The 23,919-nt window shown below is 45.8% G+C and overlaps 1 protein-coding gene across 1 annotated transcript in view; it reads left to right on the top strand.

Annotated features, from left to right (window-relative positions):
• Positions 1–712: 712 nt before the first annotated feature.
• Positions 713–23,919, top strand: part of LOC139273294 (zinc finger protein ZFP2-like) — a 63,530-nt gene continuing 40,323 nt past the window's right edge. The window contains exon 1 of the mRNA XM_070890022.1: positions 713–1,487. The gene's annotated coding sequence lies outside the window, so the exon portion shown is untranslated. The remainder of the gene's footprint in view (positions 1,488–23,919) is intronic.

Genomic DNA, 23,919 nt, shown 5'->3' with positions numbered 1-23,919 from the left:
ACAAAAGTACCGACACTGATTGATTATCTGCTCATATTGACAGAAATGTTTTGGTTGAACTTTCCAATGGGTGGGGAGTTGAAAATGGCAGATGCACTACCCGGCATTCACTGGGCGCCAGAAAGCCCCCTATTGTAATTAGTGAGCGCAGAGCAGGCTTGATCGAGTGGACCGTAGCGTTATATTCGTGCTGGGGCTGTGGTTGCCGGCGTTACAGGTGGGACGGCAAAGAGACGGACAGACAGAAAGGTGAAGCAAAGACCACGGGAGAATCAGCAGATGCAGGTGATTTGATTCCGAGGACGAGGGGCGTGGTGCTGGACGCTGCATTCCGCCATCTTGGCACGGGAAGGTACGCTGTCTTCAATGCACAGCAAGGCGCATGCGCTCCGCCATTTTGGGACAGGGACGCAATGGGCTTTGGTGTCTATGTAGTAGACGAGGTTTCAGTCACCAAGAGAAAATCATTCACAGACTCCAATCATTTTAGTGTGCTGTTATTTTTTCCCTAGGGCATTAAGTCTCAGCAGGCTATTCATTCAAGGGTGAGTAAGCATGTGAGGGAATGGATGCTTTTACAGGTTGAACCTCTCTAGTCCGGAAACATCCTTGATTCGACTTTAGTTTGCGGAACTGCCGCTTTGCGTGGGTGGTGCCCCGGTTTCCTGCGGCTTCCGCAATTTTTTTTTGCATCCGGCTGGCAGTCCGGGCTCTCTGTGCTATTATTTAGCTCTAATTTATCCCTAAATATGGCTTCAAAGAGATTAGAAAGCAGTGGAAGTGTTGGTGTTGCTGCTAAGTGTAAACATGTGTCGTTATTAATACAGCAAAAGGTGAAATTGTTGAAGAAATTGGACAAAGGCACATCGATACAGGCCTTGTGTGAGTTTTACAATGTTGGTTTGTCAATAGAAGCAAAAGGATAAGATCTTAAAGTTTTTTGCTGACAGTGAAAGTAAGCAAAGTATGACCTTTCATAAGACATTGAAAGAAGGAAAAAGTAGTGATTTAGATAGTGCACTCATACAGTGGTTTAGGCTTTGTCGGAATGATGGTGTTAGCATTTCTGGCGAGATGATGATGGCACAAGCGAAAATATTCCACCAAGAACTTAACCTGCAGTATGAGTGTAAATATTCTCAAGGATGGCTGCAGAAATTTCAAACCAGGCATGGTATTAGTCTACATTGTGTGTGCGTTGAAAAAAGAAGTGCACATACCGAAGTAGCCGACAAATACATCGATGAATTTGCACAGTTGGTGAAGTTGAAGAAAATATTTCTGTCGATAAATGCATTCAGTTGGTCACAGATTTGATAGCAGGACTGGAGCAAAGAACTTTCATTTCAGAGCCCGAGATCATGTCTGTCTATATGATACAAAAGCAACTTATTGATGAAAAAACAAAATAATGAGTCAAGCCAAGCTGCAAGATTGGTTCAAGAAGAAAGCCCAGAAGAGTGGTGAGCAGCACTCTACAGGTACCGGTAAGCCTGGGCTAGGCGTATGCTTGTGTAGTGATACAGTCATATACTGACCTTCCGTGGTTCAAAGAATTCTCTGGTTCGGCACCGGTCAGGTCCCGAGGGTGCTGAACCACAGAGGTCCAACCTGTACTTAAATTTGTTATTCTACAAAATAATAGAAAAGAAAGACATACATTTCTATAGCGCCTTTCATGACCACTGGACGTCTCAAAGTGCATTACAACCAATGAAATACTTTTGGATTGTTGTCACTGTTGTAATGTGGGAAATGTGGTAGGCAATTTGCACACAGCAACTCCCACAAACAGCAACGTGGTAATGACCAGATAATCTGTTTTAGTAATGTTGATTGAGGGATAAATATTGGTCAGGACGCCTGGGATAACTCCCCTGCTCTTCAAAATAGTGCCACGGGATCTTTTACATTCATTTGGGAGAGCAGACCTGCATCGGTTTAACTTGGTTTAATGTCTCATCCGAAAGACGGCACCTCCGACAGTGTAGCACTCCTTCAGCATTGCACTGGAGTGTCAGCCTGGGTTTTATGTGTTCCAGTCCTTCTGAGTCCGAGGCAAGAGTACTGCCCACTGTGCCATAGCTGATGGGATTCAGATGCATTTATTGGCTTTCATAGGAATTAATCATACTACGATAACTATTATTACCAACAATTACACATATACCATGTTAGCTTACTAATAATAATTACACGTAAACTCTGTCACACTTGGGTTACAGATACCAGAGAATTCACCAGACCACAGGTTTTGAGCTTGAGGGGATTGGCTGGCAAATTCTGATGTATCTAATCTAACCTCTCTCTTTTTATACTTTTCTTTCACTTTAGCTACATGAGGATCTTCAAGTTTCAAAGTATTACTTAAGAACGTAAGAAATAGGACCAGGAGTAGGCACTACGGCCCCTTGAGCCTGCTCCGCCATTCAATAAAGTCATGGCTGATCATCGACCTCAATTCCACTTTCCCGTCCAATCTCCCTATTCCTTGATTGTATGTTTCAATGAGATCACCTCTCATTCTTCAAAACTCCAGAGAGTATAGGCCCATTCTACACAACGTCTCACCATAAGACAGCCCTCTCATTCCAGGAATCAATCTAGTGAATCTCCGTTCTACCGCCTCCAAGGCAAGTATATCCTTCCTTAGATAAGGAGACCAAAACTGTGCACAGTACTCCAGGAGATATGCCCGTGCCTGTTCAATTTGGTGCTGTCTGCTAATTAACATGGTAGGAGCACCAGCCTAGCGACTAACGCATTGCCTTCCTCATTTCAGACACCCAAGAAGCCCAGCCTACCCATCCAGTGGGTCAACAAGAAGAGGGAGAAGAAAGTGAGGAAGAGGAAAAACTGCCACTCAATTTCACATTCCCAGCCACCAGCTCCTCGAGGTCATCCTGCAAGTCCATCTGCAGTGTCCCCCACTGAGAGTCAGCAGCCTTCCATCAGCCATGATCTTATTAAATGGTGAAGCAGGCTCGAGGGGCCAAATGGCCTACTCCTGCTCCTATTTCTTAAGTTCCACCACTGGGTAACACTGCATAGGAGCATGAGGATAGACAAAGGCACACGCAAGACAGTGGCTAAGGGAATGCACAGGGGTGATGAGTTGGTTTCTTGATGTCATATTAGATGCATATATGGATAAAATTGGATTGGAAAGTTTGCTTTGCGGTGGTTTTTATTTCAGCATTGTGGCCAAGAGGATGCTGTGATGGTCAGTAACAGAGGGAAGATAAGGCGTGGGACGAATGTTGAAAGGAGAATTGGGGTTGTGGTTACTGGTACCGCAGGTGGCTGATTCTATCCCGGATATCCCAGGCAGAAAGGGGCTGCCTGGGTTGCCTCTGCGTACAGCTTGCCCCCTTTGCTGCCTCTGCTCCATCTCCATGTGATGTTGCAGCCCAAGGGGGACTGCAACTCGAACCCCCAGGACTGGGAGCAAGTGGTGGTCTCAGAGGCCTTCCTTTAACATCGAAAGCCTTGCAAGTGTTCAGCAGCACTCCTTGCACACTTTAATAACTTTTTTAATGCATTGCAGCAACCCACTACTCCAATAAAATGTAAAAAAAAAACACTCAAGTTGGAATCGAAACTTACTTGGAAGATGTGTGCGTCCCTTTATGAAGCACTGGTAGCATCGCTGTAGTATTGCGCACACGATCTTCCGTGCATGTTCTGGAGAGCGGCGATGTTGAAAATCACAGATCGTGCACTAATTCAGGCATTGCCTGCCGATTGAGCTCACGATCCGCATCATTTAAATGTAGGCAGCGAGCGGAGGCAACGGCAGCGCTGCTGACCTGCCCAAAATGGCAGCTGTGGCGTTCCACGCCGGAAGTGACGTGGCCCGCCTTTCAGCAAAACCGGCTTTAGCGACCGGGCATAAATCTCCTAGTTCTGCGACCAGCCAGCTTTGATCGTCCCAATATTTAGTTGGAGGAAATTTCTGCTCATCCAGGACTGGATGTCGGACAAGCAGCGTGACAAATCAGAGACAGTCGAGAGAGGCGGTGGTGAGACAGAGCTGGGTGTCAGAGCCTGGTGTTAACCTGCATAAAGGATCCCTCACCAATGCTATTTAAAGGTGCATGCTGTACTTACAGGTTAGTTGCTGGTTTCTCATTTCAGGCTGCTGGTAATCTGGGCATTTTTGGGTGTGTTTTATCGCCCTGGAAAGTTCACTTTGTCTACACAGTGAAAGATTTTGTTGATCTTGCACTGTTGGCTGGCTCAGAAACAGTTTGGCTGCAGTCTATGGAGGTCTGAATTCTGGACACGCTTGGATTTCAAAAAAAATGTGGCAGTCCGCTCTTGTTATTTTGAAAGTCCTGAAGTTGCTTTAATTGTGTTTATAGACTTTGCTTATAGATATACAAAGTACTCCAAGGAGCTCTAGCTCAATGTCACTTGAAATAAACAGACGTAGACAAATCCTGCATCCCAATGCAGCATTGGTTTTATTCATGACAAACCATCCACATCAGTACCAGTATTGTATTGAATTGTTCTGAAAGTTTCAGACGGTTTTTAAAATAAATTGAATTATTTTTAACCACCAGAGAAAGATAAAAGTAGGTTACTATTAATTAATATTTTATTTATTCAACTGTTAAAATCTTTGTGAGTGGCAACTACACAAACCTCTGTTTACATGCTACAGAAAACAGAGGCCTAGAGGCAGCTCATCACCTCCAACATGCAGGCTTCAACTGGTAGCAATCAGGTAGCCTTGAGTGACAGAATAGAGAGATCTCCCAAACCCGTGACCTCTACCACCTAGAAGGACAAGGGCAGCAGGCGCATGGGAACACCTTTATCTGCAAGTTCCCCTTCAAGTTACACACCATCCTGACTTGGAAATATATCGTCGTTCCTTCATCGTCACTGGGTCCAAATCCTGGAACTCCCTGCTTAGCCGCACAGTGAGAGTAGCTTCACCACAAGGACTGCAGCAGTTCAAGAAGGTGGCTCACCACCACCTTCTCGAGGGCAGTTAGGGATGGGCAATAAATGCTGGCCTTGCCAGTGATGCCCACATCCCATAAACAAATAAAGAAATAGAGAGAACGATATCTACTGGATTCCGAGATCTCCAGGCCACCATTTTTGGAGAGTTTAAAGAATATTTGGGATTGAGAGATATTAGTAGTTTCATAATGTCTGTTTTACTACAGATCAGTGGCAGCCAGCATCTTGATCCCACGCCTAGTGGGAAGGCAGGAGATGGCTCCGAGGATTTTGAAAGTTCTTTGCTCTAACATGTCTTCACAGGTGGGGGAGAGAGTCAGCAGGCTAAGGCTGTGGAGATTTCAAGTCCAGCCAGGACTCAACAGCGATGAAAACCCTCAAATTTTCAGAGCATCCGCATAGCGCTGACGTTGCTGGTGGGACGCTGGGCTCGGGAGCAGGGTGCTGGGCCCAGCGCCACGGTACTGCCCCTACACTGATGCGGAGTACCTCCGGTAGCGCTTCGTCTCCATTGAGGGACGGAGGGGCCGAATTCCGGGCTGGATGATAAATGTCCTAGCACCAGAAGGTTACTGCCTCCAAACAGGCTGTGGGGCAATTTCGCCCCCTAGATCTAAAATAGCCTGCTCCCCTTGGCTCCTCCACATACTGATCTAGAAAACTATCTTGTATACATTCCATGAATTCATCTTCCACATTACTACTGCAAATTGGTTTGCCCAGTCCATATGTAGATTAAATGCCCCCATGATTACCATATTACCCTTGCTACACGCACCTCTAATTTCCTGGTTTATACTGTGCCCTATATTACAACTACTGTTTTGGGATTCTATAAACAACTCCCACCAATGTTTTCTGCCCCTTGCTGTTTCTTAGCTCCACCCAAACTGATTCTACTTCTTGATTTTCGGAGCTAAGCTCCTTTCTCTCTATTGTCTTTATCCCATCCTTTATTACCTCGGTTACTCCTTCTTTTCCAATTTGCCTATCTCTTCTAAAAGTTAAGTATCCTGGAATGTTTAGTTCCCAAACTTGGTTACTTTGCAACCACTGCCAAGCATAACCAAACCCATTCCCAGAATAGTCAGAGAGATCTGTGTTACATTACTCCATCATCATCATCATCATAGGTAGTCCCTCAGAATCAAGGAAGACTTGTTTCCACTCTTAACATGAGTTCTTTGGTGGCTGTACAGTTCAATACGAGAACCACTGTCTCTGTCACAGGTGGGATAGATAGTCGTTGAGGGAAGGGGTGGGTGGGACTGGTTTGCCGCATGCTCTTTCCGCTGCCTGATTTCTGCATGCTCTCAACGACGAGACTCGAAGTGCTCAGCGCCCTCCCAGATGCACTTCCTCCACTTAGGGCGGTCTTTGGCCAGGGACTCCCAGGTGTCAGTGGGGATGTTGCACTTTATCAGGGAGGCTTTGAGGGTGTCCTAGTAAAGTTTCCACTGCCCAACTTTGGCTCGTTTGCCGTGAAGGAGTTCAGAGTAGAGCACTTGCTTTGGGAGTCTTGTGTCTGGCATGCAAACTATGTGGCCTGCCCAACGGAGCTGATCAAGTGTGGTCAGTGCTTCAATGCTGGGGATGTTGGCCTGGACTAGAATGCTAATGTTGGTCTGCCTGTCCTCCCAGGGGATTTGTAGGATCTTGCAGAGACATCATTGGTGGTATTTCTCCAGTGACTTGAGGTATCTACTTTACATGGTCGATGTTTCTGAGCCATACAGGAGGGCGGGTATTATTATAGCCCTGTAGACCATGAGCTTAATGGCTGTTTTAAGGGCCTAGTCTTCAAACACTCTTTTCCTCAGGCAGCTGAAGGTTGCGCTGGTGCACTGGAGGCGGTGTTGGATCTTGTCGTCGATGCCTGCTCTTGTTGATAGGAGGCTCCCGATATAGGAGAAGTGGTCCACGTTTTTCAGGGTTCGCCGTGGATCTTGATGACTGGGGGGCAGTGCTGTACGGCGAGGACAGTCTGGTGGAAGACCTTTGTTTAGCATAAGGCCCATGCTTTTGTACGCCTCAGTAAATACGTCGACTATGTCCTGGAGTTCAGCCTCTGTATGTGTGCAGATGCAGGTGTCGTCCACATACAGTAGCTTGACGATAGAGGTTGGGGTGGTCTGGAGATGGTGAAGGTTGAACAGGTTCCCACTGGTTCTGTAGTTTAGTTCCACTCCAGCGGGGAGCTTGTCAACTGAGATGGAGCATGGCAGCGAGGAAGATTGAGAAGAGGGTTGGGGCGATGACGCAGCCCTGCTTGACGTGGATTGGGTCTATAATGGATCCATTGGTAAGGATCACAGCCTGCATGTCATCATGGAGCAAGCGAAGTATGTTGACAAACATTTGGGGGCATCCGAAATGGAGGAGGATGCTCCATAGACCCTCGCAGTTGACAGTGTCAAAGGCCTTTGTAAGATCGAAGAATGCCATGTATAAGGGCTGGTGCTGCTCCCTGCATTTTTCCTGCAGCTGTCGTGCTGCAAAAATCATGTCCGTTGTGCCCCGTGGGGGACAAAATCCGCACTGCGACTCTGGGAGGAGCTCCTCAGCCACAGGGAGAAGACGGCTGAGGAAGATTCTAGCGATAACTTTCCCAGTGGCTGATAGCAGGGAGATTCCTCTGTAGTTGCCGCAGTCAGATTTGTCCACTTTTTTAAAGATGGTCACGATCACTGCATCTCTGAGATCTCCCAGCATGATTTCCTCCCTCCAGATGAGAGAGATGAGGTCATGTATTCACGCCAACAGTGCTTCTCCGCCATACTTCAGTGTCTCAGCAGGGAGTCCATCACCCGTAGCCTTGTTTTTAAGCTGTCTTATGGCTTTTTCTACTTCGTGCAGTGTTGAGGTCTTACTGAGGTGGGTGCGGGTAGCATGCTGCGGGATGGAGTCGAGAACACTCAAGTCAAAGGCAGAGTCTAGATTGAGGAGATCTTCGAAGTGCTCCTTCCAGTGGGCCATGACTGCCTCAGTGTCCTTGATGACTGTTTCCCCGTTCTTGGCCATTACTGTAACACAGGTGTCAGTCGTGGCTCAGTGGGTAGCACTGAGTCAGAAGGTTGTGGGTTTGAGTTTCATTCTAGACTGACACTCCAGTGCAGTGCTGAGGGAGTGCTACACTGTCAGAGGTGCCGTCTTTCAGATGAAACGTTAAACCGAGGCCCTGTCTGCTCTCTCAGGTGGATGTAAAAGATCCCATGGGACTATTTGAAGAAGAGCAAAGGGAGTTATCCCCGGTGTCCTGCCCAATATTTATCCTCAACCAATATCACTAAAACAGTTGATCTGGTCATTATCACATTAATGTTTGTGGGAACTTGCCGTGTGCAAATTGGCTGCCAAGTTTCCTGCATTACAACAGTGACTACACTTTAAAAGTACTTCATTGGCTGTAACGTGTCTTGGGATATAATGAGGTTGTGAAAGGAGGTATAAAAATGCAAGGCTTTCTTTTACTCACTCTGCTCCCCAGTGGTGTGTGCAAGTTGCACCAGTGCACAAACTACTCCATAGAATCATAGAATGGTTACAGCACAGAAGGAGGCCATTCAGCCTGTCAGGTCCGTGCTGGCTCTCTGCAAGAGCACTTCAGCTAGTCCCACTCCCCCTAGTTGATCTTCTGTCACATTGCACACTAAGAGTCAAGACTAAGGGCACATTTCAGGTCAAGCCTGGTTAATGGGCAGGGAGGGAACTGGACTAAGACTGGGGAGGGGGGTGGGGGGGGGGGGGGAAGAGGAGACGAGTATAGAGAAGCGGGAGGTGGAGAGGAAGGGAGAGCGGAGAGTTTGAGGGGAGATGAGGCAGAATGCAGAGCAGGGAAAGGGCCATGAGGTGAGGGACAGAGAAGAGGCTATGTGGGGAGAGAAAGGGGGCAGGAGTGGGAGAGCGATGGGGAAGTGTGGGAGGAGAAAATGGGGAGGATAGTGAAGAGATGGGGTGTGTGGATAGAGAGGGAAGACTAATGAGGAAAGGGTAAGAAGGATAGGGATGGGAAACATAAGGTCACTATTTTCTTTTAAATTTGGAATGCTTTATGTCTGTTGTGATACAAATCTTGTTTTCAGTAAGAAGTCCTCAGTTTAATGTAAAATCCAAGGTGTTTCACAGGGGCGGGGGGTATATGGTACCAAGCAGGAGTTAGGAGGTGACCAAAGGCACGGTGGAAGAGATGAATTTGAAGGTGGGGAGTTGTAGGAAGGGAATTCCACAATTCAGGCAAGTTACAGGTGAAATACAAATGACAGAGGGCCATCCAAAGAATTAGAAGTGGGAGACAAGCTGAGATAGTTACAATGCGAGAGTGATTTTCTTGCCAACGAACAATGCCACAGGACATCAACTAGTACATCAAAATGTAGGTTGGAGGTTTTGTGGTATTATCAATTTGGCATTTATTGTATTGTCCACAATAAATCGTGATAAATTAATGAATTAGTGAATGCTATTTGCAAAACTATTTAAATAATTGTCTCCTTTTAGTTTCATTTTTGAATTTGTTTTTTTAATTAACTTTGTTTTTGTTTCTATTTAAAAAGATATACTATAATGTATTTTTAATACAAATTCCCCCAAGCCGAGCTGTGAGGAGTAATGGGGTCGGGGTGGGGGGGTTGGTATCTGGATAGTAACCAGGATTGGCACCCTGGCTATTTCCCTCCAGAACTTAAATATAAATTCTCGTCTGACTCTTGGATGCAATGATCAGAGAGTGCTGCATTCAGAGAAGTTGGATGAAATGTAAAACTGAAGCACATCTGCCTGATTGATCCTTCCTTACCCTTATTCTGCACACTTGCTAGTTATGCACAAGTGGCAGTGGTTCTCAAAAACTATTTTGGTTGGAGGACCCCTTTTCAAATGGATGAGTAATCACGGACCCCACCATTTAAATTATAATACAGGTTGAAACTCTCTCATACAGCACCCTCAGGACCTGGCCTGTGCCGGATCAGGGATTTTGCCGAATGAGGGGAGATCACGTTAAATTGGATGGTACAGGTACTGAGCAAGGGGATATTGGGGCTGGGAGTGCGGCAGAGAGATCGTGGCAGGGAGCGATGGATTGTGTGGATAGGCCAGTGATTGCGGGAGTTGGCAGCGAGGAAGGACTTCAATTTGTTCATGTCGGAGTTCTACGCATGCGCCACCCGGTGGCCGGGAACGGTGCTGGACGAGGGCTGGTGCCGGATATGGGAGTCCTGGATAAGGGAGGTTCAACCTGTACTCATAATATGGCCTCCCACATTCTACCCTACGAAAACTAGAGGTGGTCCAAAACTCGGCTGCCCGTATCCTAACTCGCACCAAGTCCCGCTCGCCCATCACCCCTGTGCTTGCTGACCTACATTGGCTTCTGGTTAAGCAACGCCTCAATTTCAAAATTCTCATCCTTATTTTCAAATCCCTCCATGGCCTCTTCCCCCCGCCCCCGCCCTTAAAACATACCTCTTTAACCAAGCCTACGCTAATTTCTACTTATGGGGCTCGGTGTCAAATTGTTATCCCATAATACTCCTGTGAAGTGCCTTGGGACATTTCACTACATTAAAGGTGCTATATAAATCCAAGTTGTTGTTGTTTTCCCTCTTCTGATGGCACTGATACTTGCTGGGGTACTGTACTAGACAAAATACTGGGAGCAAGTTACAAGCTGAAATTTCAGTGGGTTTGAAAGCTTATTGTATAGAATAACAGATACCTGGGACTGAGTTATGGGCTGGCATCTTACTCGTACAGGACAGAACATGTTTAACGGCACTGATTGGGATGGGAATTAATCTGAAGGCTAACCTAAGCATGAGTGCACCCCCATGAAAAAAAAACACATTCTAGCCTCTGAGTGTTCCTGGGCAGGGGAAGCTGGTTATTCATGAGTGCATTCATAGTGATTTAGATCCTTGAAGGTATCTGACTGCAGGAAGTGTTCAATTGGCCACCATACCAGACAGTGGATTCACACATGACGGTCCCGTCAGGTGCTCTCTTTAGAAGATGTACACTGGGTCATCACACCTGAAAGCGTTCGCAATGAATCATTTAAATGCTCTTTCACTGGATAAAGTCACTGCCTATGGTACATCATTAAACCTGGCACAACAACACGTTCGAGGAGAATCGTTTTTAAAATGCTCCTTAAAGCTACGGCACATCTCAAGGCTGACTGTACTTGATACTGGACTTTGAAAGATGCAAGCAGCTATTATCGTGTCAGTAAATGTGTTACTGGGAGGGACAAAGAAAAGGTTAACAAAAATCTAAGAAAATATTATGTTTCAAGACAGCAATTGCCTGAAATTACCGAGGGTTGAACATGTCGTTCAGAGTATATCATGTACTTGCACATGTATTCAGCAGAGGGAGCCTTGACATAAATGCTATTATTCATTTGGTCAGATCATGACCGAAATATGGAGCATGCAATTTAGAGAATGTGATGAAACACTGACATTAATATAGACAGAGGCAGTTATCTTGTAAAATAAATGGTTTCTCCAGTATTATTTGAATCGTATTCCACAAACAATGGGGGCGGGGAGCATACTAGATTTTGAAAATAGCACCAGTCAGAAGTCCCGCAGAGGAGGAGCGCAAAACGTCATTAGTGCTGAAGTTTTAAAAGTTGATGGACTGCCCGCTGTACTCCAAATGTTCCACTCGCTCTCTTCTGATTACTCACATGGCTCGCTCTCTCTCTCTCTCTCTCTCTCTCTCTCTCTCTCTCTCTCACCTGTTGCTTCCCTCCCTTCCCCTAGCCCACCAGGCCAAACTTCCTTTAAGGTAACTTGCATCTTTCTCCAGTTTCTCTCTTATCTCCCCATGTTGGGGTAAACAGACGACTTTTCTTCAAGGTGGATTCCCTGAAATAAGGAATCGATACCTGCCCATATAGCGACCATGCAATCACTCAGACGAAGCCTTGGTTCAATATTCTGATCTTTATTCAAGCATATGCAGGGGAAGCATTCCAAATGAACCTTTAGTGAACAAGGCTTCTACACACACAGTTATACAGTTTTTGAGGCATGGTGGCCTCGTGAACACTAGTTCCTGACTACCGGTTGGCATACAACTAACTACGGAGCTACATTGATTCATTAACCCTTATCAGACTGGCTGCTGAGTGGTCTCACAGCATCTTTATTTCTCTATTGCTGGTGGGCCGATCTCAGCCTTTTGGAATGTGTTGTTCGACAGTGTTAACCTTGCCCTGGTTTCTCATAGTTAGTTCTTCATTCTTTATAAGATAAGCACGCAAGCAAAGCTACTCCCTTCAATCTGATTCTATGCTGTTCCTTTAAAATCTTAAATATCTAAAGTTTCCATTTTATGTTATACGGCCATTTTCTATCATTTATAAGCAAGTTTTACATACAGTCTGTCAATAGGCGATATCTTACAATCCCTACCTTGAGGTGGAGGAACTTACGACTCCTTACAACCCCCTAATACTGATCAGCCCTTTAATCTGGATCATTTTACATGTCAGATCAATTCACTACCTTCAGTACCCGCTTTGGTGACCATCTATCTGTATTTCTTACCCCCTTACACCCTTCATGCCCCCTCCAAGCTCATCTTGTCAATGAGGCCCACCTCCTGCTCCCTCAACCCTATTCCCACTAAACTGCTGACCACCCAACTTCCCTTCCAGGCTCCCATGTTAGCCGACATTGTTAACTGTTCTCTCTCCTCAGGTACTGCCCCCTCTCCTCAAACAACCAACCCTTGACCAATGCTCCCTCTAATTTTTTTTTGGTGCATGGTCCCTTTAACTGGCTGCATGACCCATTCAAATATTCACGCATGTGTGGTTTCCTCCATTGACAAACCGGTGAATGGCCTGTGCCGGACCTGCTGACAGCTTAGCAGAAACATTGTCCTTGACCTCTCCGTCCATGCAAACTACCGCCTTATTTCCAACCTCCCTTTCCTCTCCAACAGCCTTAAATATCATTACGCCTCTCAAATCTGTGCCCATCTTTCCTAGAACTCCCATGTTTGAATCCGTCCAATCAGGTTTCCGCCCCTGCCACTGTACTGAAACGGCTTTATCAAAGTCAAAAATGACATACTTTGTGACTGTGACAAAGGTAAACTATCCCTCCTTGTCCTTCTTGACTTGTCTGCAGCCTTTGACACAGTCGACCACTCTATCCTTTTCCAACGCCTCTTCATTGTCGTCCAGCTGGGTGGGACTACACATGCGTGGTTCCATTCTTATCTGTCTAATTGTAGCCAGAGAAGCTTCTCTTCCCCCTCCGTTACCTCTGGTGTCCCCCAAGGATCTATCCTTGGCCCCCTCCTATTTCTCATCAATATGCTGCCCCTCGGTGACATCCTCTGAAAACATGGCGTTAGTTTCCACTGATGATACCCAGCTCTCACCACCACTTCTCTCGACACTCCACTGTCTCTAACTTGTCAGACTGCTTGTCCGACATCCAGTATTGGATGAGCAGAAATTTCCTCCAACTAAATATTAGGAACATCGAAGTCATTGTCTTTGGTCCCCGCCGCAAACTCGGTCCCCTTGCCACCAATTCCATCCCTCTCCCTAGCATCTGTCTGAGGCTGAACCACATTGTTTGCAAGCTTGGTATCATATTTGACCCTGAAATAAGCGATCGACCACACATCCGCACCATAACCAAGACATGTTTTAAAATCCCTCAATAGCCTTGCCCTTCCCTAGCACTGTAATCTCCTCCAGCCCCGCAACCCCCCCCCCCCCCCCCCCGAGATATCTGCACTCTTCTAATTCTGGCCTGTTGAGCATCCCTGATTTTAATTGCTCAACCATTGGTGGCCATGCCTTCAGCTGGCAATGGCCGCAGCTCTTGAATTCCCTCCCTAAACCTCTCCATCTCTCTACTTCTCCTTGAAGATGCTCCTTAAAACCTACCTCTTTGTCCAAGCTTTCGGTCATCTGTCCTATTATCTCCTTATGTGCCTCGGTGTCACATTTTGTTTTATAACACTCCTGTGAAATGCCTTGGGAGGTTTTACTATGTTAAAGATGCTTTTATAAATACAAGTTGTTCTCTATTGTGACTGAGGGGTAGTCAGACCAGATCAGTGCTAGTACAGATATTGCATGTAATGTACCCACCCAAAACCTCCAGTACACGGGTAGAGAGGCACTGGAAGACCATTGAAGTCTTAATTTAGGGTTCCCAAGTGTCAGCCATGGGTAGCACCCTCAGCTCTGAGTGAGAAGGTTGTGGGTCCAAGTCCCTCTCCAGGCTGACACTCCAATGTAACGCAGAGCTGTCGGAGGTAGCATCTTTCAGATCAGACGTTTAACCGAGGCCCCGTCTGCTCTCTCAGGTGGATGTAAAAGGTCCCTTGGCACTATTTCGAAGAAGAGCAGGAGAGTTACCCCCGGTGACCTGGCCAATATTTATCCCTCAATCAACATAACAAAAACAGATTATCCGGTCATTATCACATTGCTGTTTGTGGGAGCTTGCTGTGTCTAAATTTGCTGCCGCGTTTCCCACATTACAACAGTGACTACACTCCAAAAGCACTTCATTGGTTATAAAGCCCTTTGAGACGTCTGATGGTCATGAAATGTAAGGTTTTTTTTCCATCTCAATACTGCTTCTCGCTTTTTAACACTTTCATGGTTACAGTGCATTAAGCAACTACATTTTCTAATTGTGCAGTGGAATGCAAGTGCTGTATCTACAATTTCCTAACAGTACGTTCCCAAGGTCAACTGTGATATGATATTCATCAGGAGAGAAAGTGACTCTCTGATCATCGTCTTTTTGGGAGCCGGCTCCCTGCCTATAACTTGAGCCAGGGGATTTTGTACAGAGGGAGTGAAGGAAAAGGAAAAAGCCAAGTGGCATAGAAGCCAAGTTACAATTCTAGAGCACTGCAGTTAGAAACTGGAATAAACCCTGAGTAAGAAAGTTTCATCTGTACTTTCGCAACCTCAGACCAGCCTCTCTGACTAAGGGTGTCAGTTGGTGCTGAATAATGACAGGTTTTGTACTGCAAACTTATACTCTATGATTCTACCCTACGTAAACTAGAGGTGATCTAAAACTCGTCAGTCCATGTCCTAACTTGCACCAAGTCCCATTCACCCATCACCCCTATGTTCGCTGACCTACATTGGCTCCCGGCTAAGCAACACCTCGATTTCAAAATTCTCATCCGTGTTTTCAAATCTCTCCATGACCCTGAAATAAGCATCCAACCACACATCCGTACCATAACAAAGATGTGTTTTAAAACCCCTCCATCACCTTACCCTTCTCTATCACTGTAATCTCCTCCAGCCCAGCAACCCCCCGCCCTGAGATGTCTTCGCTCCTGTAATTCTGCCCTCTTGAGCATCCCTGATTATAATCGCTGAACTATTGGTGGCCGTGCCTTCTGTTGCCTAGGCCCCAAGCTCTGGAACCCCCTGCCTAAACCTCTCTGCCTCTCTACCTCTCTTTCCTACTTCAAGTCACTCCTTAAAACATACTTCTTTGACCAAGCTTTTGGTCACCTGCGCCAATTTCTATTTGTGCAGCTCGGTGTCAAATTTTTTTCACATAAGCGTCTTGGGATGTTTCACTACGTTAAAGATGCTATACACATACAAGTTGTTGTTGTTGATTGAAGTTTAACAAGCTCAATCTTGCATAGGACCCTTGCATCTGGTATAAAGACACCTTCAATTCATCAATCGGGACTGGTTTTGAATGCACTGTAGTTCTGTCATTTGGTGCTACGTACTTACTACCTCGGCCATGAAACCATCAGTGATGGAAGCAGCTGAAATGTTAAGAGAAAGTAAATCTGGGAAGGTCAGAATGTAGAAATACTGTAATAAACTACTGGAGCAGGAGGTAACGTGTGCAGTTCATTATAAAGGGACATCTGTAGTGGCTTACAATCTCATCAGGCTCTGAAACCCAAGGCAGCAGAAGGAGCTACGGAATCTAGCATTCCCTGGGTTGAACTGAAAACCACAGGGGTTAGCCATCAGCTAGCCAGGTGGAGTACAAAGCAGCCAGAAGGAAAAATTGGGCAATGGATTTTCCATGACGGCAGATTGGGCATTTCTCAGGAGAACTCGTGGTTGGAAAAAAAAAGGGGAAAAACTAGCTGAAGAGCAGAAACAAACAAATGGAGATGAGACGGGAGATGGAGAAAATGAGTACGATGAAGAAGCGAAAGGCTAGAGATCGTGAAATGAAAAGAACAGGAGAAGTGGACATAGGTTATGCTGAGGCTTTACAATGCAGTTGTCAGACCACGCTTGGAATACTGTGTTCAGTAGAAACGAGCATTAGGAAGAGAAACAAAAGCAAGTGGGCTGATCCCCAGTGTAAAGTTACAGGGAAAGGTTACAGAAGCTTGGTAGTAAGAGGTTAAAAATATTAAATGATATTGATGAACTAAAGCCAGTGTATTACTTCACAGTAAGTTAGGAGAGTAGGGTTGGAGGACACATGGAAATGGGTAAAAAGTAAATTTAGAACAGAACTCCTTTACTCAAAGAGTGATAATTTTTCCATAATCAGGGGCTTTACTGAGGAGACACTGCCTCAGCTATGGAAGAGACAGTTTCAGTTAAAAAGATCAACAGAGAAACAAGAACCTTGGTTTGTGAAAGTGAAGCTCGTAGTGAATCCAATAAAGGTATTTGTCCTGGAATAAAGGATTTCAGTAAAGTATTTATATTTTGAATAATTTCCTGGCTGGCCTCCCACATTCTACCCTGTGTAAACATGAGGTCATCCAAAACTCGGCAGCCCATGTCCGAACTCGCACCAATTCCCGCTCACCCATCACCCCTGTGCTTGATGACCTACATTGGCTCCTGGTTTTGCAACCCCTCGATTTCAAAATTCTCATCCTTGTTTACAAATCCCTCCATGGCCTCGCCCCTCCCTATCTCTGTAATCTCCTCCAGCCCCACAACTCCCCGAGATATCTATGCTCCTTAAATTCTCCCCTCTTGAGCATCCCTGATTATAATCGCTCAATCATTGGAGGCCGTGCCTTCAGCTGACTTGGCCCCAAGGTCTGGAACTCCCTCCCTAAACCTCTCCGCCTCTCTACCTCTCTTTCCTCTTTCGAGACGCTCCTTAAAACCTACCTCTTTGACCAAGCTTTTGGTCATCTGCCATAATTTCTTCTTATGTGGCTCGGTGTCAAATTTTTGTCACAAAACACTCCTGTGAAGCACCTTGGGATGTTTTACTACGTTAAAGGCACTATATAAATATAAGTTGTTGTAATCTGCCTGATGGAGTAGGATAGGTAAAAAGTTTGGGATATGTATTACAGGCAGGATTCTAATTGAGCAGGTACAGGCTGGAATCTAATCGTTGTTCAAATAGTTTATATACCCAAGAATGAATTACAGGCTGGATTCAAAGCAAGTGATTGAGATGGTTTATATGCTCAGGACTAGTTGGATTCAAATCGAGTGATAGTTTATATATAGAATAACAGATATCCACGAGTGACTTACAGTTGGAATATAATTGATTCAGATGGTTTAAATATACAATAATGGATACGCAGGAATTGGTTACAGGCTAGAATTTAATTGAGTAATTCAGGTGGTTTATATAGTGATGTATGGATCACTAAGCATGAGATATGGACATTGAAAGAGCCGCTCACAGTGTAAAGATACACCGGGAAATGTCGCCTGTCTGTTGGTGTGAAAGGCCCCCCTTCTCCAGGGATCCCCAGACACGTGTGATTACCCTGATTACAGACTCTGTCACAGGTAGGACAGATAGTCGTTGAGGGAAGGGGAGGGTGGGACAGGTTTGCTGCACGCTCTTTCCGCTGCCTGCGCTTGGTTTCTGCATGCTCTCGGCGACGAGACTCGAGGTGCTCAGTGCCCTCCCGGATGCTCTTCCTCCACTTAGGGCGGTCTTTGGCCAGGGACTCCCAGTTGTCGGTAGGGATGTTGCACTTTATCAGGGAGGCTTTGAGGGTGTCCTTGTAACGTTTCCTCTGCCCACCTTTGGCTCGTTTGCCGTGAAGACGTTCCGAGTAGAACGCTTGCTTGGGAGTCTAGTGTCTGGCATGCGGACAACGCGGCCTGCCCAGTGGAGTTGATCAAGTGTGGTCAGTACTTCGATGCTGGGGATGTTGGCCTGGTCGAGGACGCTAACGTTGGTGTGCCTGTCCTCCCAGGGGATTTGTAGGATCTTGCGGAGACATCGTTGGTGGTATTTCTTCAGCGACTTGAGGACTAGAAAACAACAGACATGTGGTTAGCAGGAAGGTGGCATTGCACACGTACATGTGAAGGCCCCATGCCACTTCATAATACATTTCAATTAAGTCACATCAGTCGTGCAATCCATTTACATGCCCTCACCAGCCAAAGGGGGCTCAGCATCACCCCCGACAACTGTCCGAGCTGGCTCTCCAATGAGGGCAGACACCCATTCCTCCACATCTGTTAAATTGAGGAGCCGAGGCGGACCCCTGCCTATTCGGCGCTGCTCACGCTGGTTGTGTGAGAGCTTCGCCTGCAATGAGGAAAAATAGGAAGGGTTCAGAAAAGGTACACCTCCTGTTGTGCCGCATATGCCTACCATAGTTCAATAGCTGAGACTGCATGGATGTGCGAATGTCATCACTTCAATCTGTGTGGATGTTGCATGAGCTTTGTGAGCAATTGGTAAGAGGTGAGTGGGAGGGGCTGCAGGTGATCTTTATGAAACCCATATTAGCAGTGGGAGTGTATTGTGAGGAAGGTGCTCAATGATTAGGGAACAAGAGGTAAAGGCAGGCAGCAAAGGGTAATGGTTGATGAATGTTTTTGTGACTGGAAGGCTGTATCCAGTGGGTTCTGCAGGGTTCAGTGCTGGGTTCCTTGCTTTTTGTGGTATATATCAGTGACTTGGACTTAAATGTTGGGGGTATGATTAAGAAGTTTGCAAATGGCACTAAAATAGGCTGTGTGGTAGATAATGAAGAAGAAAGCTGCAGACTGCAGGAAAATATCAATGTACTGGTCAGGTGGGCAGAACAGTGGCAAATGGAATTCAATCCGGGTAAGTGTGAGGTAATGCATTTTGGGGAGGTCTAACAAGGCAAGGGAATACACATTAAACAGTACGACGCTAAAAGCTGTAGAGGAACAAAGGGACCTTGGGATGCAGATCCGCAGATCCCTGAATGTAGCAGGCCAGGTTGATAAGAACATAACAACCTAAGAAATAGGAACAGGAGTAGCCCATATGCCTCTCGAGCCTGCTCCACCATTCAATAAGATCATGGCTGATCTGATCATGGACTCGGGTCCACTTCCCTGCCCGCTCCCCATAACCCCTTATCCCCTTATCATTTAAGAAACTGTCTATTTCTGTCTTAAATTTATTCAATGTCCCAGCTTCCACAGCTCTCTGAGGTAGCGAATTCCACAGATTTACAACCCTCAGAAGAAATTTCTCCTCATCTCAGTTTTAAATGGGCGGCCCCTTATTCCAAGATCATGCCCTCTAGTTCTAGTCTCCCCCATCAGTGAAAACATCCTCTCTGCATCCACCCTGTCAAGCCCCCTCATAATCTTATACATTTCGATAAGATCACCTCTCATTCTTCTGAATTCCAATGAGTAGAGGCCCAACCTACTCAACCTTTTCTCATAAGTCAACCTCCTCATCCCCGGAATCAACCTCGTGAACCTTCTCTGAACTGCCTCCAAAGCAAGTATATCCTTTCGTAAATATGGAAACCAAAACTGCACGCAGTATTCCAGGCGTGGCCTCACCAATACCATATATAGCTGTAGCAAGACTTCCCTGCTTTTATATTCCATCCCCTTTGCAATTACTGGCCAAGATACCATTCCTGATCACTTGCTGTGCCTGCATACTAACCTTTTGTGTTTCATGCACAAGTACCCCCAGGTCCCGCTGTACTGCAGCACTTGGCAATCTTTCTCCATTTAAATAATAACTGGCTCTTTGATTTTTTTCTGCCAAAGTGCATGACCTCACACTTTCCAACATTATACTCCGTCTGCCAAATGTTTTCCCACTCACTTAGCCTGTCTATGTCCTTTTGCAGATATTTTGTGTCCTCCTCACACATCGTCAGCAAACTTGGCTACGTTACACTCAGTCCCTTCTTCCAAGTCGTTAGTATAGATTGCAAAAAGAGCACCGATCCCTGCAGCATCCCAATAGATAAGGTGGTTAAGAAGGCATATGGAATACTTGCCTTCATAAATCAAGGCATGGAATACAAGAGCTGGGAGGTTATGCTTGAACTGTATAAAACACTGGTTAGGTCACAGCTAGAGTACTGCATGCAGTTCTGGTCAGCACATTACAGGAAAGATGTGATTGCACTGGAAAGGAAGCAGAGGAGATTTAAAGAATGTTGCTTGGACTGGAAAATTTTGACTCTGAGGAAAGATTGGAGATGCTGGGTCTGTTTTCTTTGGAACAGAGGAGGCTAAGAGGAGACCTGATTGAGGTGTATAAAATTATGAGGGGCCTGGATAGAGTGGATAGGAAGGACCTGTTTCCCTTGGCAGAGGGGTAAACAACCAGGGGGCATAGATTTAAAGTAATTGGGGGAGGTTTAGAGGAGATATGAGGGGAAGTTTCATCACCCAGAGTGTGGTGGGGGTCTGGAACTCACTGCCTGAAAGGGTGATAGAGGCAGAAACTCTCGCCACATTTAAGAGATACTTGGAGGTGCACTTAAAGTGCCATAACCTATAGGGCTATGGACCAAGAACTGGAAAGTAGGATTAAGCTGGATACCTCTTGGTTAGCCGGCGCGGACATGATGGGCCGAAATGGCCTCCTTCCGTGCTGTAAATTTCTATGATTCTATGAAGAGGATATGGTGTGCATATTTAATTAAGAGTCAATGGCTGGAGAAGTTGGCCTTCAGCTTTCTGATGTATTGTGAAACCCACACCACAGGCGACAAGACTTTGAGAATGGGCAAATACATGAAAGACTTGACTTCGTGTCTGAAATTCATGTTGGAAGGATAGCAGGGCTACATAAATATGAAGGGTACTCACCCTGACGAACCTAGTAAGGTCGTTGAACTTTTTGCGGCATTGGGTGCCTGTTCTGGCAACCGTGTCTGCCGCAGATGGAGTATAATATTGGAAAGTGTGAGGTCATGCACTTTGGCAGAAAAAAATCAAAGAGCCAGTTATTATTTAAATGGAGAACGATTGCAAAGTGTTGCAGTACAGTGGGACCTGGGGGTACTTGTGCATAAAACACAAAAGGATAGTATGCAGATACAGCAAGTGATCACGAAGGCCAATGGTATCTTGGCCTTTATTGAAAAGGAGATGGAATATAAAGGCAGGGAAGTCTTGCTACAGCTTTACAGAGACCTCTTGGGCAATTTCACCCCTTAAAAATAGTTGGCAGCTGTCTCCCTCCCCCAACCAGATGTCCACATCCTCTCCACTTCGTGGACTAAGGCCTCAGCAGCCTCCCTGGAAAAACACCTGGCACGCTGCCTGCTCTCCTGCTGCTCCATCTCTACAGATGTGCCAGAAGTTGGGCGGGTCATCTGCACATGCGCGGAGGAAGCTACCGCTCCCTGAAATAACGTCTGCAACCGGGAAAACAAAAACGCAACTGTGCATGTGCAAAATGGCGGCCTCTTTTAACGCCGCGATTTTTGGCTCGGGCGCACAACGTCTGTTGTATAACACCTAATTTTTTTGCCGAAATTTCCAGTCAAAAACGCAAATTTTTTCAAGCGGTATCTGGACAGCCCCGCGCGATTAGCACCCCAAAATCAGGAAAGCTGAAAATCCAGCACTCAATTTCCTAAGCACAAACCAGCATAATTTTTAACGGTAAGTTCTGCAGGACTGGAGAATTTTAGCTGTGAGGAAATATTGGATAGGCTGGGTTTTGTTTCTTTGGAAAGGGAGATTTAGTTGAGGTATATAAAATTATGAGGGGCCTCGATAGATCGGGCAGGAAAGTGGAGTTGAGGACGAGGATCAGCCATGATCTTGTGGAATGGCAGAGCAGGCTCGAGGGGCCATATGACTTACTCCTGCCCCTAATTCTTGTGTTCTTATACTCTTACTGAGTGATGTACAATTTGCCTATTTAAGGAAGATTCAAATATTGTAGCCAGAGCCTCTATTGCTATTGTCTCTGGCTGAACCAGACCGATCCCAAGTTGAGCTTGATAGCCTACTTCCACCTCCGTAACACCGTCTGTCTCCACATCTGCCTCAGCCCATCTGCAACTGAAATCCTCCTCCATGCATTGTTACCTCCAGACTCCACTATTCCAATACCCTCCTGGCCAAACTCCTTTTCTCCGGCCTTCTAGAAACTTCAGCTCATTGAACAGAAAGAAAGACTTACATTTATATAGCACCTTTCATGACCACCAGACCTCTCAAAGCGCTTTACAGCCAATGAAGTACTTTTGGAGTGTAGTCATTGTTGTAATGTGGGAAACGTGGTAGCCAATTTGCGCACAGCAAGCTCCCACAAACAACAATATGATAATGTCCAGATTATCTGTTTTTGTTATAAGAACATAAGGACATAAGAAATAGGAGCAGGAGAAGGCCATCTGGCCCCTCGAGCCTGCTCCGCCATTTAATACGATCATGGCTGATCTGAACATGGACTCAGCTCCACTTCCCTGCCTGTTCCCCATACCCACTTATCATTTAAGAAACTGTCTATTTCTGTCTTAAATTTATTCAATGTCCCAGCTTCCACAGCTCTCTCAGGCAGTGAATTCCACAGATTTACAACCCTCAGAGAAGAAATTTCTCCTGTTTTAAATGGGTGGCCCCTTATTCTAAGATCATGCCCTCTAGTTCTAGTCTCCTCCATCAGTGGAAACATCCTCTCTGCATCCACCTTGTCAAGCCCCCTCATAATCTTATACTGTTAGGTTGATTGAGGGATTAATATTGGCCAGGATAACTCGCCTGCTCTTCTTTGAAATAGTGCCATGGGATCCATTATGTCCACCTGAGAGGGCAGACAGGACCTCGATTTAATGTCTCATCCGAAAGACGGCACCTCCGACAGTGCAGCACTCCTTCAGTACTGCACTGGAGTGTCAGTCTGGATTTACGTACTCAAGTCCCTGCAGTGGGACTTGAACCCACAACCTTCTGACTGAGGCGAGTGTGCTACCCACTGAGCCACAGCTGATACTAATAAAATCGAATAAAATCTGCACTCCGTATCCTATCCTGTAAAAGTTCACTGGGTTAGGGTAATATATTAGCATGGCTAGAGGATTGGCTAACTAACAGAAAACAGAGAGTCGGGATAAATTGTTCATTCTTGGGTTGGCAGGGATCAGTGCTGGGACCCCAACTATTTACAATCTATGTTAAATACTTGGAAGAAGGGACTGAGTGTAACGTAGCCAAGTTTGCTGACGATACAAAGATGGAACGAAAAGCAATGTGTGAGGAGGACACAAAAAACCTGCAAAAAGACATAGACAGGCTAAGTGAGTGGGCAAAAATTTGGCAGATGGAGTATAATGTTGGAAAGTGTGAGGTTATGCACGCTGGCAGAAAAAAATCGAAGAGAAAGTTATTATTTAAATGGAGAAAAATTGCACAGTGCTGCAATACAGTGGGACCTCGGGGTCCTGGTGCATGAAACACAAAAGGTTAGTATGAAGGTACAGCAAGTGATCAGGAAGGCCAATGGAATCTTGGCAGTTATTGCAAGCAGGATGGAATACAAAAGCAGGGAAGTCTTGCTACAGTTATACAGGGTATTGGTGAGGCCAAACCTGGAATACTGCGTGCAGTTTTGGTTTCCATATTTAAGAAAAGATATACTTGCTTTGGAGGCAGTTCAGAGAAGGTTCACTAGGTTAATTCTGGAGATGAGGAGGTTGACTTATGAGGAAAGGTTGAGTAGGTTGGGCATCTACTCATTGGAATTCAGAAGAATG

This window comes from Pristiophorus japonicus, chromosome 9 (genome assembly GCF_044704955.1).
Source record: "Pristiophorus japonicus isolate sPriJap1 chromosome 9, sPriJap1.hap1, whole genome shotgun sequence".
NCBI classification, from domain to species: Eukaryota; Metazoa; Chordata; class Chondrichthyes; family Pristiophoridae; genus Pristiophorus; species Pristiophorus japonicus.
This window is presented reverse-complemented; position numbering and strand designations above follow the sequence as displayed.